At 39.9% G+C, this 18,160-nt stretch overlaps 1 pseudogene; it reads right to left on the reverse strand.

Moving 5' to 3' along the window:
- Positions 1-9,802: 9,802 nt before the first annotated feature.
- On the reverse strand, positions 9,803-11,222 carry LOC110593572 (annotated as a pseudogene).
- Positions 11,223-18,160: the final 6,938 nt, after the last annotated feature.

Here is an 18,160-nt window from a genome sequence, read left to right on the forward strand (position 1 = left end):
ATTCTTGTTCAGATATACTGCTTATATCTATTTTGAGCAAGTCCCTGGCTGTGATATCTTCATGACCTTTCTTTTGGGGAGAATTCCTCCATATTGTCATTTTGGCTAAGTTTCTTTCTTCTTTTTTTTTTTTTTTAAAGATTTTATTTATTTATTTGACAGAGAGAGACATAGTGAGAGAGGGAACACAAGCAGGGGGAGTAGGAGAGGGAGAAGCAGGCTTCCCCGCGGAGCAGGGAGCCCGATGTGGGGCTCGATCCCAGGGTCCTGGGATCACGACCTGAGCCGAAGGCAGATGCTTAACGACTGAGCCACCCAGGCGCCCCTTGGCTAAGTTTCTATCTCTTGTGTGTTATGAAAGATTGTTATGTTTCCTGCACTTCAGAGTAATGCTATATTAAAAAGAGGTCATATGCTGTCCAGGGCCTGGCACTTCAGGAAGTGTTTCTGGTGTATGTTGTGTGCACTCTGCTGTTGTGTTTTGGCTGCTCTTCCCCACTGATCCATCCTCTGCAGAGTTCCTCCTTCCTTGCAGTGGGGAGTGCTTGGACCTTTATTTAGGTGTGCTTTGTTTGTTGAAAAAAAGTCTTGTGCCTGCCATGCTGTTTCCCTCCACTGGTGGAGATCCATCTTCCAATCCTGAGATAGATTTTCTGGGTGTTCTAAGGGATCTTAGACACAATACAGCTGTGTTCCAGGGATGAGGAAAGCCATCTTAGCCCCTCCACCAAATCATATGGTTGCTGAAGACAACTTTCCCTGGCAGATCTGGTTATAGGCAACTTTCCCTGGCAGATCTGGTTATAGGCACGGAGATTTTCATTTCTAACCTTTTGGATCTCATATTTTAGATTTATCCATGATCACTGGAACACCCCCCCTCCAACCTTCCTTAGGACCATCATAACCTCTTTGCTTTTTTAACATTGAAAACATATTAGTTTCCCTAGGGATTCTGGTACATGATATCTATTATATTTGTAGGGAAATCAGAAAGCAACATTAAGGGGCTAAAAGTAAAACTTGGGGTGGTATGCTGATTCTGTAGCAGAAGGTACCAAGACTGAGTAAAAGTGTAGATAATTGAGAAAGTGAGAGATTTCCTGTAGAGGTATCAAATTGTACCAAATGTATATACAGAAGATAGGTGATGCATGAATAGAGAGCATTGCCATTATCAGCTTGTAACCAAATGTTGGGTAAATTCACCCTTTGCCTGGTTCTAATTACATGCTAAATGGGATCCATTAGCATTGCCTGCACCCTCTTCTATAGTAATTACTAAGCAGTATCGGAGTACTAGAAGATAGTGAACCTCAGCCCTCATTAAGAAAGCAGTAGAATAAAGAGTGAAAGTCTTCTCTAATTCTCTCTATAATATCCCTATATGGCTTATGAAAACCATTGCACAGCTGACTGTTGACTACTGAATTTTAAAAGTACTTCCATCAATAGCTTTGCTATGCTGGACTTGAGGAAAACATTTCAAGAATTTAGCAGGTTAAAGATGACCAGTTTGCTAAAGGTGACTTGGCTTTTGTATCACATTCTGGAAAGCAGGTCAAATACAGTTCATCTTCATGTGAGATGGACTCCATTATGCAATTACTGTCCTCCTGTAAGGGTACCTGAATTCTCTGGCATACTGTCACAACCTGATAGGATGAGATTTAGATATGACCACTTTCAAAAATCAGTTGACTTATTACATTGATAACACGATAATTTCCTCTTTGGAAGAGGAAGCCAAGGGCATTTATTTATATGGCTGATTTTGGGCCAAGGCCAATCAGTCAAATATCTGGGAATATCCCAAGGTGAGGCCTCTAGGGACATTTCACAAATAATAAAGAACAAATTACTATCCCTTTTGGGTCCCACTAATGAGAAAAGAACACAAGGTCATGTGGAACAATATAGATTCTGGTAGACACATATATCACATTTGGGTATCCTGTCCTCTCTAACACCGAGTGACTAAGAAAAAACCACTCAATTCAAATGAGCTGGGACAAAGGAAGTATTTGAGGATATGCAAAGGGTAAGACTATAAGCTGCACCTCTGGGACTATATAATCCTAATGAATCAATGATTTTATATGTGTATACTACTAACACTCAGACAACTTGGAGTTATTAGCAAAAGTCCAATTCTGACACCAAATGGCGGCTACTGGTATTCTGATTTAGAAAACTAGGCTATGACTAAGTACAAACCATTTGAGACCAATTACCAGTACACTCTTAAGCTCTGGTGGAAAGAGCCCATATGGCTGAAGGACAAACAATTACCAAGATATATATTTTGATATGAGTGATGTCAAAAAAGACATTCAAATAAAGAAAGAGCTGTACAACAAAGTTCTTTGGTAAAATGTAAATGTTATACTTAGGAATATGCTGAAATGGAGTAAGTGCATCATATTCATGGGCAGGTAGTCTCTCTTCACCTCTAGGATCAATGATAGAACACTTTCTCCTGTTGGTGAGTGGTCTGAATTTTATGACTCTCTTCCCACTGAAGTGTAACAGGCTGTTTGCTCCACCAATGGGAGCTCCTGTACTGAAAAAGGACACTTCATATGGAAGTCACTATTTGCCCAGCAGACAGTAAATCCCTACTTGAAAAAGGCAAAGGCAGAGACACTTTAACAATATTTAGTCCCCCAATCCAGAAGCACAGAATGTCTTTCCATTTCTTTGTGTAGTCTTCAATTTCTCTCATCAATGTTTTATAGTTTTCAGAGTACAGGTCTTTTATCTCTTTGGTTAAGTTTATTCCTAGGTACTTTATTGTTTTTGGTGCACTTGTAAATGGAATTGTTTTCTTAATTTCTTAGTTTCTCTTTCTGCTGCTACATTATTAGTGTATAGGAATGCAACAGATTTCTGTATGTTGATATTGTATTCTGTGACTTTACTGAATTCATTTATCAATTCTAGTATTTTTTGGTGGGGTCTTCGGGTTTTCTATATATAGTATCATGTCATCTGCAAATAGCAAAAGTTTTACTTCTTCTTTACCAATTTGGATGTCTTTTATTTCTTTTTGTTGTCTGACTGCTATGGCTAGACTTTCCAGTGCTATGCTGAATATATGAATATAAGTGGTGACAGTGGACATCCCCTACAATCCAGTAATTGCACTATTGGGTATCTACCCCCCAAATACAAAAACACTAATTAAAATGGATACATGCACTCTTATGTTTATTGCACATTATTTACAATAGCCAAACTATGGAAGCAGACCAAGTGTCCATTGATAGATGAATGGACAAAGAAGATGTGATATATATATCATATATCATAAACACACACACATATGATGGATATATATATATATAGTGGATGTATATATTGGAATATACATACATATATATATGTAAAAAAGAATGAAATCTTGCCGTTTGCAACAACATGGATGGAGCTAGAGAGTATAAAGCTAAGCAAAATGAGTCAGAGAAAGACAAATACCATATGATTTTGCTCATATGTGGAATTTAAGAAACAAAACAAATGAGCGAAGGAAAAAAGAGACAAACCAAGAATCAGACTCTTTTTTTTAAAAGACTTATTTATTTATTTGAGAGAGAGAGAGCAAGTGTGGGGGGACAAAGGGCAGAGGGAGAGGGAGAGGGAGAGAATCTCCAGCAGACTCCCCACTGAGTGAGCAGCCTGATGCAGGGCTCAATCCCAGGACCCTGAGATCATGACTTGAGCCAAAATCAAGAGTTGGGATGCTTAAGTGACTGAGCCACCCAGGCACCCCAAGAAACATACTCAACCATAGAGAACAAATTGATGGTTACCAGAGGGGAGGTGGGTGGGGGGATGTGTGAAATAGCTGAAGGGGATTAACATGATGAGCACTGAGTAATGTATAGAATTACTGAATCACTATATTTCACACCTGAAACTAATGTAATGCTGTATGTTAACTATACTGGAATTAAATTTTAAAAAAAGGAAAAGGCACAGGTAATTTTGCAGAATGGGCTGAACTGAAAGCAGTGCATACAGTAATACAAAAAGAACTAAATCTTGCTCTAGAACAAAGTCCTAACTAGTATAAAATGCTACATTAAAAAAGTGTGGGTATCACAAATTCTTAGTCCAGAGCCAATGGCCCAAGGGTATAGCTGATAAATGTTTAATGAATGAACAGGTAAAGACTACTGTAGGTGAGGAACACAACTGTGAAAGGTCTGTGGAATTTTATTTTATTATTTTTTTAAAGATATATTTATTTAGAGACAGAGAGCAAAAGCGAGTGGGGTCGGGAGGGGCAGAGGGAGAGGGAGAGAGAGACTCCCAAGTAGACACCCCACTGAGCATGGAGCCCAACAGGGGCTCAATCTCACGACCCTGAGATCACAACCCGAACCCAAACCAAGTCAGACACTTAACTGACTGCCCCACCCAGGCATGCTGGTCTGTGGAATTTTAGAAAGAAAATTAAAGTAGATCATATGGATGCTCACCAAAAAGAACCCAGTTACTGTCTCAGAGGAGAATCAGAATGCCGAGATGATGCCTTGGTCCACTGCCTGTAGGTAACCACTTGGATACATGAAATGAGCAGGCATGGTAGTGGCCAAACCATACAACAATGAATTTACAAAAACATATTCCACTGCCATCTACCAGTCACTAATGTGGAAATTACAAATGTAATTTCCTGAATGTTATCAAGAGAAAAACTACCTGAAATTGGCCTTTGGAAAATCCCCCAAGAACAAAGACTGACCCAAACCTGACAGGTGACTGACACAGGGATTAATGTTTCTGAAGGATTCAAAAGGATTTTAACAAAAATGACATACTCTCAGAAGACACTCTTTATGTTAATGTCTGTTAATGTCTCTGAAGGATTCAAAAGGATTTTAACAAAAATGACATACTTTCAGAAGACACTCTTTCAGAAACAGCAGCTGAAACACCATCAAGGTCCTAGAAATAGGCATTTTATGTCAATTTGGAGCCATAACCAATATCTCATTGGATCAAGGAACATATTTCAAAACACATTAAAAAATGGGTTAAAAGAACCCTGAAAACCTATGGAGCAGTGACCTAATTGAACAATTAGAATGGGAAATTTAAATATTTTTATTGAAGACATGGTAAGATCATGAAGGGCTTCCTAGCTCATTTGGGTGAATGTATGCTTCACAAGAAAATGAAGAGTGGTAAATGTGGGAAGCCCCCTTAAAAAAAAAAAGATTTTATTTATTTGTGTGATATAGAGTGAGTGAGAGAGAGCAGGAACAAGGGGCATGGGGGGGGGGTGCGGCGGGCAGAGGCAGAGGGAGAAGCAGACTCCCTGACATGGGAGTCAATCCCAGGACTCAAGGATCATGACCTGAGCCGAAGGCAAATGCTTAATTGACTGAGCCACCCAGGTGTCCCAATAAAGAGATTTCTGGACATTGGAGGTTTTTGTTGTTTGTGGTGGTTCTTGTTATCAGCTCTGTATTCCGGGCCTGGGACTACATTTGCAAGTTTGAGTTAAAGGAAATGTGGCTTCTCAAAATACTATCTCTATTCTTTTGAATTAGACTGTATTTATTCCTGAGGCACCTCTGGGTTGAATATTGACCTTGCCTTATACAGCCAAACTAGAATTGATTATAAGTGCCACCCTATGCTAATCTTATTATGGTTTACTTCCCCAACTCTAACATCTCTCTGTGGGAATGGACAAAGGAGAGGTGCTGACAAGGTTTCCACTGGCACTTTATAAGCTTTCTTTTTTTCTTTTTTATCATTTATAAGATGGAACATTTCCTATCCTTTTACTGTCAACCTTTCTGTACCTGATATTTAAGGTATAATTCTTTTAAGTAGCATTTAGTTGATAAACTCTTAGTCAAAGAATTTAGTCTATTTACATTTAACATAACTACTGATGTAATTGGATTTAACTTCCCACCTCACCACTGCCACACCTGCTCTATATTCCCTTTTTTCCCCCTTTCTTGCCTTCTTTTGGATTAATCTTTTTTTAAAATCACTTCATTCTTTCCTTTCTATTAGGAGGCGATCTTTTATTCTTATCTTAGCTATTACCCTGGATATTACCACATGCATCCTATAAATTAGTACTTTTACCACTTCCTGGGCGATATAAGGATTTTAGCATAGTTTTAATAGTTTAGTAGTTTAGTAGTTTAGTGCTTTTTACCCCTCTCCAACTTTTTTCTTTGACAAAGCAGGAAAGAATGTCCAATGGAACAAAGACAGTCTCTTCAACAAATGGTGTTGGGAAAATTGGATAGCCACATGCAGAAGAATGAAACTGGACCACTTCCTTACACCACACACAAAAATAGACTTCAAATGGTTGAAAGACCTCAATGTGAGACAGGAGTCCATCAAAATCCTAAAGGAGAACACAGGCAGCAACCTCTTTGACCTCAGCCGAAGCAACTTCTTCCTAGAAATAACACCAAAGGCAAGGGAGGCAAGGGCAAAAATGAACTATTGGGACTTCATCAAGATAAAAAGCTTTTGCAAAGCAAAGGAAACAGTCAACAAAACCAAAAGACAACCGACAGAATGGGAGAAGATATTTGCAAATGACATATCAGATAAAGGGCTAGTATCCAAAATCTATAAAGAACTCATCAAACTCAACACCCAAAGAACAAAGAATCCAATCAAGAAATGGGCAGAAGACATGAACAGACATTTTTCCAAAGAAGACATCCAAATGGCCAACAGACACATGAAAAAGTGCTCAATATCGCTCGGCATCAGGGAAATCCAAATCAAAACCTCAATGAGATACCACCTCACACCAGTCAGAATGGCTAAAATTAACAAGTCAGGAAATGACAGATGTTGGCGGGGATGCAGAGAAAGGGGAACCCTCCTACACTGTTGGTGGGAATGCAAACTGGTGCAGCCACTCTGGAAAACTGTATGGAGGTTCCTCCAAAAGTTGAAAATAGAGCTACCATATGATCCAGCAATTGCACTACTGGGTATTTACCCCAAAGATACAAAAGTAGGGATCCGAAGGGGTACGTGCACCCCGATGTTTATAGCAGCAATATCCACAATAGCCAAACTGTGGAAAGAGGCAAGATGTCCATCAACAGATGAATGGATAAAGAAGATGTGGTATATATATACAATGGAATATTATGCAGCCATCAAAAGGAATGAGATCTTGCCATTTGCAACAACGTGGATGGAACTGGAGGGTATTATGTTGAGTGAAATAAGTCAAACAGAGAAAGACATGTATCATATGATCTCACTGATATGAGGAATTCTTAATCTCAGGAAACAAACTGAGGGTTGCTGGAGTGGGGGGTGGGGTGGGAAGGATGGGATGACTGGGTGATAGACACTGGGGAGGGTATGTGCTCTGGTAAGCGCTGTGAATTGTGCAAGACTGTTGAATCTCAGATCTGTACCTCTGAAACAAATAATGCAATATATGTTAAGAAAAAAAAAAGAAGAAGAAGAAGAAGGTAGCAGGAGGGGAAGAATGAAGGGGGGGAAATCGGAGGGGGAGACGAACCATGAGAGATGATGGACTCTGAAAAACAAACTGAGGGTTCTAGAGGGGAGAGGGGTGGGAGGATGGGTTAGCCTGGTGATGGGTATTGAGGAGGGCACATTCTGCATGGAGCACTGGGTGTTATGCACAAACAATGAATCATGGAACACTTCATCTAAAACTAATGATGTAATGTATGGGGATTAACATAAGAATAAAAAAAATAAAAAATAAAAAAAATAAAAACTTATATGATGGGTATTAAGGAGGGCACATAATGAGCACTGGGTGTTATATGCAACTAATGAATCATTGAACACTACATCAAAAACTAATGATGTACTATATGTTGGCTAATTGAACTTAATAAAAAAAGATACAAATAAAAAATAAACTTACATGTTCAAACTTTTAGTTGCTCTTAATTCATCCCTCTATTTCAATGTTTCCATTTAGCAACATATTCCCTCTATATAAGGAAATCCTTTCAGTATTTCTGTTATGAAAGTACACTGGTGCTAAATGTCCTTAGCTGCTATTTGTCTGAAAATATTTCCCTTTCATTTTTTTTTGAAAAGGCAGACTTTTTTTTTTTTTTTTAAGATTTTATTTATTTATTTGAGACAGAGAGAATGAGAGACAGAGAGCATGAGAGGGAGGAGGGTCAGAGGGAGAAGCAGACTCCCTGCCGAGCAGGGAGCCCAATGCGGGACTCGATCCCGGGACTCCAGGACCATGACCTGAGCCGAAGGCAGTCGCCCAACCAACTGAGCCACCCAGGCGCCCGAAAAGGCAGACTTTTAATAACTTTTTATTACCAGGTTAAGTCATGAAGTTACAAAGTAATTAGAATTGCTGAAAGAGTATTATTGTTTTTTAAAAAAGACTCATTCATTACATACCTAATGTCTAGTATTTCATTGGTATACCACTGTTCAAAAGGTCCTGGCCAAAAGAAAAAAATCTCAAACAAAACACTCAATCCAATGCTTTAAGCCCCACTTTGTTAATTAAGCTTGTGTGAATTTGAGGCCTCAAAAGAAAAGGGACATGGAATTAGGCAGGGCTGGAGACGTTGGCAATGCTTAAGCTGTCAGCCAGACTCCGCACAGCAAGACCAATAGTTTTTTTCTGGGCTACTCTACTTGAATTATTGTTCAATTACTCAGCATAATACATCTTTGAAGAAAGAAAAATTAACATGATAAGGAGGTTACTGCATTATTTGCACTACATGTCAGAATTATATTTAGCAAATTCAGATAGCCACAATAAAAATAGCCTCCATCATCTGTAGTTATGAAGATAATGATTATCCATCTGGCTTTTTATCTTTGCTGAACAATAATACAGAACTGATAAGCTATAAATGATATTATTTTATGTCATAAAATACGAGATTTTTTTTCATTTATGTTTTTTTTTTTTTTAAGATTTTATTTATTTATTTGACAGAGACAGCGAGAGCAGGAACACAAGCAGGGAGAGTGGGAGAGGGAGAAGCAGGCTTCCCGCTGACCAGGGAGCCGGATGCAGGCCTCAATCCCAGGACCCTGGGATCATGACCTGAGCTGAAGGCAGCCGCTTAACGACTGAGCCACCCAGGCGCCCCTTTTTCATTTATGTTTATAAGCACTAACTGCTTGAGTCAAGGTTAGGCTTGTTAAATGATTAAAGGCAATTTTATTATAGCAACATGTACTTCTTTGGTATACCACTGTTCAAAAGGTCCTAAATCTAAAAAATATCTAAATATCTAAAAAATAAAATGCATATAAGAAACAGCTTTTATTTTTGTTTGCAACCTGGGAAATTGAGTTATTTTGCTGATGTGAAATAATAATAACTGATTTTAGGACAATACTACCTTCTGAAAATGCCCCACACCTACTTCTTAAATGCATCAAATTTATAGCATGTCCCATCTCAGACTTGGCCAGAGCAAAATTATGCAAATGACTGATTGCTAAACTGAAACAAAAGGTAATTAACATGTTGGGAACAGGCAAGGGAGTAAGGGAGCATATTGCTAGATAAAAAGACTTTTTATTTAAAGGCAAAAAATCCCAAGTGTCCCCCTAGCACAGGCAATTTCTACTTTCACACTCACCAACGTGTATGTGATCTCCCACTCTTAATTTCTTTGGACCCTTTATTTCTTTGATTTGGACAGACTTATTGAGAACGATGTCCCTAAGAGAAAAATCTTTCTGTGGTTAAATTTAACATGTGATAAGTTTGCAGAAGTTACAGGTAAAGAGGATAGTGAAGAAGTCAGCTATGATCCATTTATTTGAAGGTCAAACCAGCTTCATTGTACACTCCGAAGACTTTCTCAGTGGTGCTTACATAGGTAGCTGTTCTCAGGTCCAAACCTAGGTTATACTTTCTGGCTGTATACATGATTTGCCTGGTGGAAAACTCCATAGGGTAAGCTAAACCAGAAAGCACAATGTCTTTCTTGGATATCCTGTTTTGGAACCCTGCTGTGGATATAATGGGAGAAGTTCGACCGTGTTTTCTAAATTTTTTTTCCAAACTATCTTGAACAGACATGAGAAAACGGTGGTTAGAATCTCTTTCATACTTGAAGGTCAAATAGCCATAGCTGACATGATTTATACTCTTTAGCCACTCAAAGTAAGATACTATCACTCCCTCAGTATTCAAATATAGATCAGGAATAACCATAATGTTCCTCTTCAGAAAAATCTTATCAACTTCATTGGCAGTTTCAACAATGATCTTGGCTTTGACTCTGGGTGCACTGGATTTGGTCACCTGCTTCTCATTGGCAATAGGGATGAATATGCCAGTTTGCTTGCAGGATGCTTCTTTCCGAGGGCTTTGCCTTGGAGAAATTCAGGATTGATCCATGTTGCAATCTGAATTCCATATGCTCCCATTAGATTCAGCAACACCAACACATTTAGCAAAATTACAATGTAAATATAGACTGCGAAATTGCCCAATCCCTAAAAAACATATTTTATCTCCAAACCCTGGTGTCATTCCTAAAATGCTCATGAAATAGGCTTCATTAAGGAAGTTTTCAATCCCATGCAAAACACTACAGCCAGTAGCAGGGAGATGTGGGTGGATGCGACCCAGACTGATGGATTTACCAGGATGGCAGGCACGTGCATTAATTTACATGCCCTATGGTGCTGGCATAGGTGTCAGCAATCTAGGACATATCTTGCTCGCATGTGCCCATGCCTGGGGAAGGCACATCAACGCCAGGACCAATAAAACCCTTTTTTGTGAGTTGCATGATGAATCCCCTTGTGATCTTTTCCAATTTATTACTGGTGTAATTCTTGGTATTAACACCAGCATTAGCACCCCAAATGGCACATCAACCACAGCACATTTAGACGTCACAAGGGAAGCCAAAACTTTTACTTACTTTACATTCACATCTTTGCTGTAACGGGAGCGTGCAGTACCGGCTGTGCTGGGCCCCATAGCCCCGGATGACCTCCCTGGCGCTGTTGTCCTGCGGGATGGGGAAGCTCAGGCTCAGCAAGTGGTTGCAGGGCTTGAGGATTCGCAGGATGCCACGCACCCCGTTCCGCTTCTGCTTCTCACTCTCGCCGTTCTGGACGTGTGCCGCCAACTTGCCCTCCAGGATGCTGGCCGCGTGGTCGAAGCAGCTTTCCACCACCTTGAAGAAGTAGGGGCTGTCCTCCCAGCCCGCCGCCGCCATGCTGTCCCGTGGCCAGGTTCCAGCGGCAGTGGCATTTCGTCCAGGCGGCGCCCGCTCTTGGAGGCCCTGAGGAGGGCTGCCTTTTAAACTTCGCGCCTTCCCCGCAGTCTTCTACCCTCACGCCACCCGCCACCTGACTGGGAACAGTCGGATGCGCGGCCCAACGCCGTCTGGGACCACCAGGCAGTACCGGCATCCCTTGCGCACCTGCGCACGGACGTCCTCTCTGTCCCCCGCGGGGCGCGAGGTGCGGGGCGGTGGTGGAGCTCTCTCTCTCTGTTTTTGAGGTACGTTCTCTTTAATTCTAAAGTATTTTTTGAGGTGTAGAACTCTTGTCTGCATTTATTTTTCTTTCATCATTTCCAGAATATCAGCCCGTTGCCTTAAGGCTTCCGTCACGTCTGTTGGGAAGTTTTCAGTCAACTGGTTGTTCTTTCGAAGGCGGTCTCGCCCCTACTTCCTTCTCAGGCCACAAAACGGAGGCCCTTGACCCAAAGTCCTTTCTTGTCCCACCTTTGGGTCGTTCCTGAATGGAGATGGTGTCTGCATGCTTAAGGAATTCGGCCGGCACTGGTACGCTCCGGGCACACTCAGGCCTGGGGCTTGCACTCCAGCGGAAAGAGGGCTGGGCGGGCTGGAGGTGGACCCGAGGCTCTGTGGGCAGGGAATTCGAGGCCCCAAGTGTTTGGACCCCAAGTTACAGAGTGTGCTGCTGCGGGTGGGCGTATCAGCCAGACTGCAGGCCCCTCACCCTGTGGAGAGTGACAGGTGGGAAGGAAGCCAAACACGAACCCCCAAAGCACAAGTCCAGGCCAGGACCACAGTTGCCTGTGCCTAAAGGTGGTGCTGTTTAAAGGTATTTGTCTTTTGTCTCTGTCTGTTTTTAAATTTTTCTCTTTGTCTTTGGTTTTCAGTAGTTTATTATGAAGTGGTGAGCTGTGCTTTCTTTTGTATTTATCCTGCTGGAGGTTCATAGTTATTAAGCAGCTCTTCATCTTCAAACCCACCATTATGCTTTGTGATGCGCAGGTCTGGGAAGTATATTTGGCAGCCGACTTCTCTTATGTTCTGGCACTAAAGGGATACTACTTGCTGTTTCTGTTAGCACCCCAGCAATAGGGTGCTATTTTTAGTGTACTATTTTAGGGTACTTTCCAGCTTTCTCTTAGCACTCCCAGAACTCTAGTCCCCTTATGCTCTCTTAGACATGGCAGCATCAAGAAAGTACCCCTTCTGGAAATCGGAGGGGGAGATGAACCATGAGAGACTATGGACTCTGAGAAACAAACTGAGGGTTCTAGAGGGGAGGGGGGTGGGGGGATGGGTTAGCCTGGTGATGGGTATTAAAGAGGGCACGTACTGCATGGAGCACTGGGTGTTATATGCAAACAATGAATCATGGAGCACTACATCAAAAACTAATGATGTAATGTATGGTGATTAACATAACATAATTTTAAAAAATGGTTAAGATGGTAAAAAAAAAAAGAAGAAGAAAGTTCCCTTTCCCAGTTCCACAGGGTCCCTCTTCTGAACTCCTGTGATAGCAACACAGATGGGCATCGTGCCTCTTCAGGGATCTGAGTCCCAGCTCACAGAGAATCTCCTGCAGGCTTCTAGTGGCTGGCCATCCAAATTCATCTTTTTGTTCCCCTAGCCCTAAGGATGGTAGCTACTTCCTGTAATTACTACCTCTACATCACCATAATGCCCCCTTTCTGCTTTTCGAATTTTTTTTTAATTCTTATTTAAATTCAATTAGTTAACATAGTGTATTATTAGTTTCAGAGGTAGAATTTAGTGATTCATCAATTGCATTCAATACCCAGTGCTCATATTATCAAGTGCCCTCTTTAATGCCCACCACCCAGTTACCTAATCCCCCACCCACCTCCCCTCCAGAAACTTCATCAAGGGACTGATGGGGGAACAAACTGATTGGGACTTCATCAGTTTGTTCCCTATAATTATGAGTTTCTTATGGTTTGCCTCCCTCTCTGTTTTCATCTTATTTTATTTTTCCTTCCCTTCCCCGTTTCTTAAATTCCACATATTAGTGAAATCATATGGTATTTGTCTTTCTCTGACTGACTTTATTCTCTTAGCATAATACCATCTAGTTCCATCCACGTGGTTGCAAATGACAAGATTTCATTCTTTTGGGTGGCTGAGTAATACTCCATTGAATATATGTATACCATTTCATCTGTTGATGGACATCTGGGCTCTTTCCATATTGGCTATTGTGGACATTGGGGTGCATGTGCCCCTTTGAATCACTATGTTTGTAACCTTTGGAGAAATACCTAGTACTGCAATTGCTGGGTCGTAGGGTAGTTCTATTTTTAACTTTTTGAGGAACCTCCATACTGTACTCCAGAGTGGCTGCAACAGCTTGCATTCCCACTAACAGTGTAAGAGGTTTCCCCTTTCTTCACATCCTCGCCAACATCTTTTGTTTCCTGAGTGGTTAATTTTAGCCATTCTGACTGGTGTGAGGTGGTATCTCATTGTGGTTTTGATTTGTATTTCCCTGATGCCAAGTGATGTGGAGCATTTTTTCATGTAAATCTTCATTGGAGAAATGTCTGTTCATGTCTTCTGCCCATTTCTTGACTAAATTTTTTGTTTTGGGGGTGTTGAGTTTGATAAGTTCTTTGTACATCTTGGTTACTAGCCCTCTATCTGATAAGACATTTGCAAATATCTCCTCCCATTCTTCTGGTTGTCCTTTGGTTTTGTTGACTGTTTCCTGTGCTATGCAAAAGCTTTTTATCTTTTTTTTTTTTTTTTTAAAGATTTTGTTTATTTATTTGACAGAGAGAGAGACACAGCGAGAGAGAGAACACAAGCAGGGGGAGTGGGAGAGGGAGAAGCAGGCTTCCCGCAGAGCAGGGAGCCCGATGCGGGGCTCGATCCCAGGACCCCGGGATCATGACCTGAGCCGAAGGCAGATGCTTAATGACTGAGCCACCCAGGCGCCACCGCAAAAGCTTTTTACCTTGATGAAGTCCCAATAGTTCATTTTTGCTTTTGTTTCCCTTGCCTTTGGAAATGTGTCTTGCAAGAAGAAGTTGCTGTGACCAAGGTCAAAGAAATTGCTGCCTATGTTCTCCTGATGGATTCTGATGGATTCCTGTCTCACAGTTAGGTCTTTGATCCATTTTGAGTTTATTTTTGTGTATGGTGTAAGGAAGTGGTCCGGTTTCATTCTTCTGCACAGGGCTGTCCAATTTTCGCAGCACTATTTGTTGAAGAGACTGTCTTTTTTCCATTAGTTATTCTTTCCTGCTTTGTTGAAGATTAATTGACCATATAGTTGTGGGTTCATTTCTGGGTTTTCTCTTCTGTTCCATTGAACTATATGTCTATTTTTGTGCCAGTACCATGCTGTCTTGATGATTACACCGTTGTAATACAGCTTGATGTCTGGAATTGCGATACCTCCAGCTTTGGTTTTCTTTTTCAACATTACATTGGCTATTCAGGGCCTTTTCTGACCTGAATACAAATTTTAGGATTGCTTTTCGAATTTTTCAACTTCTGTTTAACTATGTTTTCATATTAAATTATACTGCTCTGTCCCATTCTCTCCTTTCTTTCTGTGACTCTAAACATATGTTAGATCTTACCATTTCCCACAAGATTTTAATGATTTTATGCTGTATTTCCCATTTTTTGTCTGTATTTCAGTGAGAATATTTTCTATTGACCTCATACTAGTTTATTGTTTGTTCTGTTCCTAATGTGTTTAATCTTGGTTATTATATTTTTCATTTTTATCATTTATGTTTGATTCTATTTTATAGATTCCAGTTCTCTAGAGAAATTCTCCATTTTGCCATCTATTTACTTGAACACATTAATCAAAGTCATTTTAAAATGTATGTCTAAAGAGATCACAAGTGTTGCCAAGGATGTGGAGAAAAGGGAATCCTTGTGCACTGTTGGTGGGAATGTAAATAAGTACAGCCATTATAGAAAACAGTATGGGGAGTCATTAAAAAATTAAAAATAGAACTGACATATCCAGCAGTCCCACTTCTGGGTGTGTATTCAAAGGAATGAAATCACTACCTTGAAGAGATATGTGCACCCTCATGTTCATTGCAGCATTATTCACAATAGCTAAGACAAGGAAGCAACCTAAGTGTCTATCAACAAATGCATGGATATATATATATACACACATACAATGGAATAATGTTCAACCATAAAAAAGAAGGAAATCCTGCCATTTGTGACAACATGGATGACCCCATGCTAAGTGGACAGACAGAAAAAGACAAATACTGTATGATCTCACTTATGTGTAGAATCTAGAAAAGCCAAACTCATAGAAATAGAGACTAGATTGGTGGTTGCCAGGGGCTAGGGGTTGGGGAAAATGAAGAGATCTTGGTCAAAGGGTACAAACTTCCAATTATACATGAATAGTTCTGGGGATCTAATGTACAGCATGCTAACTATATTTAGCAATACTGTATTATATACTTTAAATTTGCTAAGACAGTAGACCATTAACGTTTTTACCACACACACAAAATGGTAACTATGTGAGGTGATGGATATGTTAACTAGCCTTCTTGTGATAATTATTTCACAAGATATACATATATCAAATCATCTTGTACACTTCAACTCACACAATTATCACGGTTATCACACAGTTCAATTATATCTTAATAAAGCTAAAGAAAGGCAAATGTTTGTTGAATAAATGCATGAATGGATATGAGAAAAAGTTAAAATGCATATTTAATAACTTCAATACGTAGATCACCCATGAATATGTTTCTTTGGTCTTTTTTCTTCTTTTTTTGGGTCATTTGACATTTTTAGAAATAAAATTGAGACTCTGGCTGGTGTTATCTTACTCTAGAAAGAATGACTTTTGCTTTGTGTAGGCAGAGGCAAATTATCTTAATCCAATCTAGGATTGAGCTGTTTCAAAATTGTGTTGTGAGGACTGGTCTATTTCTTGTTCAATATTACTTCCTGAGTGTAGTGTTCCGTGACCTTCCATAGTTCTAACTAGAGAAGTCATTACCACTCACCTTGACAGACCCTGAGCTCCAGTTTTGAACTACAGATCTTCTTGACTTCTCAGCCTCATAGGCACTAATTTTTGCTCATCTTCTTATATTCTTGTTATGTGCTACTTAGGAAATGGCAAATATCTCACGGGAAGAATTGATGCAGAACGTTAGCCTCCCCTTAAAGCATTTTGCTTCTTCTGGGGATCTTGGCCCAACAAGTCCTGGCTGCCTTGGTAGCCCTGAATTTCAAGTTTTGTGTCTATATATCTATGAACTGTCAAAAGCTCAGCTGAGGTTCTCAGCCTCTTAGCTATCAGTTTCTGCTTGGCCATGCACCACTTACAAATAGACAAAGGCCTTGAGGATAACATAGAATAATACAGAATATCAAGCTCATTTCAGTACACTTCTCTTCCCTCTGAGGTTTTGGTCTCTGACTCTTGACACCCTTGTTAGACATTCCGGTACTTTGAAACAGATGCTTTTTCCATTTTATTTACCTTCTTCTAGTTCTCAAGAGAAATGTTGATCAGATATAAGCCAATCCTACATGATCAGAAGTGAGATGTCTATATTTTTTATGACTAAGAAAAAGTGAGATTTCTAGAATGATGGCCTAACTTTGAGGGTAAAACTTTTACTTTCCAAAATGTCTTAGTGTGGGCTGTCTCAAATATTTCTCTATCATTTGGCTCTTGATAATCTTTCTCTGGATGCTCTACCTTCATCTCAATGATATTTAGGTATTGTTATTTTATTGTTTTAAAGATTTATTTATTTATTTGGGAGAGAGAAAGAGTGTGTGTGTGTGTGTGTGTGTAGGAGCGGGGTGGGGGAAGGGCAGAGGGAGAGAGGAGAGAATCTTCAAGCGGACTCCCTGCTGAGCATGGAATCCGATGTGGGGTTCCATCCCAGGACCCTGAGATCATGACATGAGCCAAAATCAAGAGTCAGACACTTAACCAGATGAGCCACCCAGGCACCCCTAGGCATTGTTATTTTAATTTGCAGTTCCCAAATGACATTGATGTTGAGCATCTTTTCATATGCTTGTTATCTGTATATCATCTTTAGTGAGGAATCTGTTATTTTGCCCATTTTTACTTTGGTGGTTCATTTTCTTATTGTTGATTTTTAAAGAGTTCTTTGTACATTTTGGTTTATCTGATGAATCTTTGTAAATATTTTCTTCCAATCCATGACTTGTCGTACTTTCTTGACTTTGAGAAGTAAAACTTTGAAGGTAACTCAATCAATACCTTTTTTATTTTTTGGAAGTTTTGCCAATTCTAGATGTATTTTGCTATCTGTCAACCTCTATACATTTCTTACTGGAATTTTATATTTAACTGTTTTTGGAACTGGCAAAACCACTGAAAGTGGTTTTTAAAGATTTATTTATTTATTTGAAAGAGAGCAAGAGTGAGGGGGTTAGCTGAGGGAGAGGGAGAGAAATCCTCAAGCAGACTCCCCGCTGAGCACAGAGCCTGACATGGGGCTCAAGTTTTTAATACTGTTAACATGAAAATAGAAAGCATCCTTGTGTAGTTTTGTTTTCAGTACAACTCAAAAATCATGTGAAAAAAAACTCCATTACTTTTGTAAAGTCTTAATTAAAAAATCAAAATTTGTGGGGCACCTGGCTAGCTTAGTTGGTAGAGCATGCAACTCATGATCTTGGGGTTCTGAGTTCAAGCCCCGTGTTGGGTGTAGAGCTTACTTAAAAAAAATCAAAATTTGTATTTTAACACGTACCAAATCAACATCTAATGAGGTGATGGGTTTTTTTAAAAACATATTTTGTTGCTATAATGCATTCTGCTTATTTTATTGGTGTTATGATTAGTTTTCACTCCTGGGGTTAAATTCTGTTGTATAGTTTTTAGTATGTTATGTTCA

Source organism: Neomonachus schauinslandi, chromosome 5 (assembly GCF_002201575.2).
Source record: "Neomonachus schauinslandi chromosome 5, ASM220157v2, whole genome shotgun sequence".
Classification (NCBI taxonomy): Eukaryota; Metazoa; Chordata; class Mammalia; order Carnivora; family Phocidae; genus Neomonachus; species Neomonachus schauinslandi.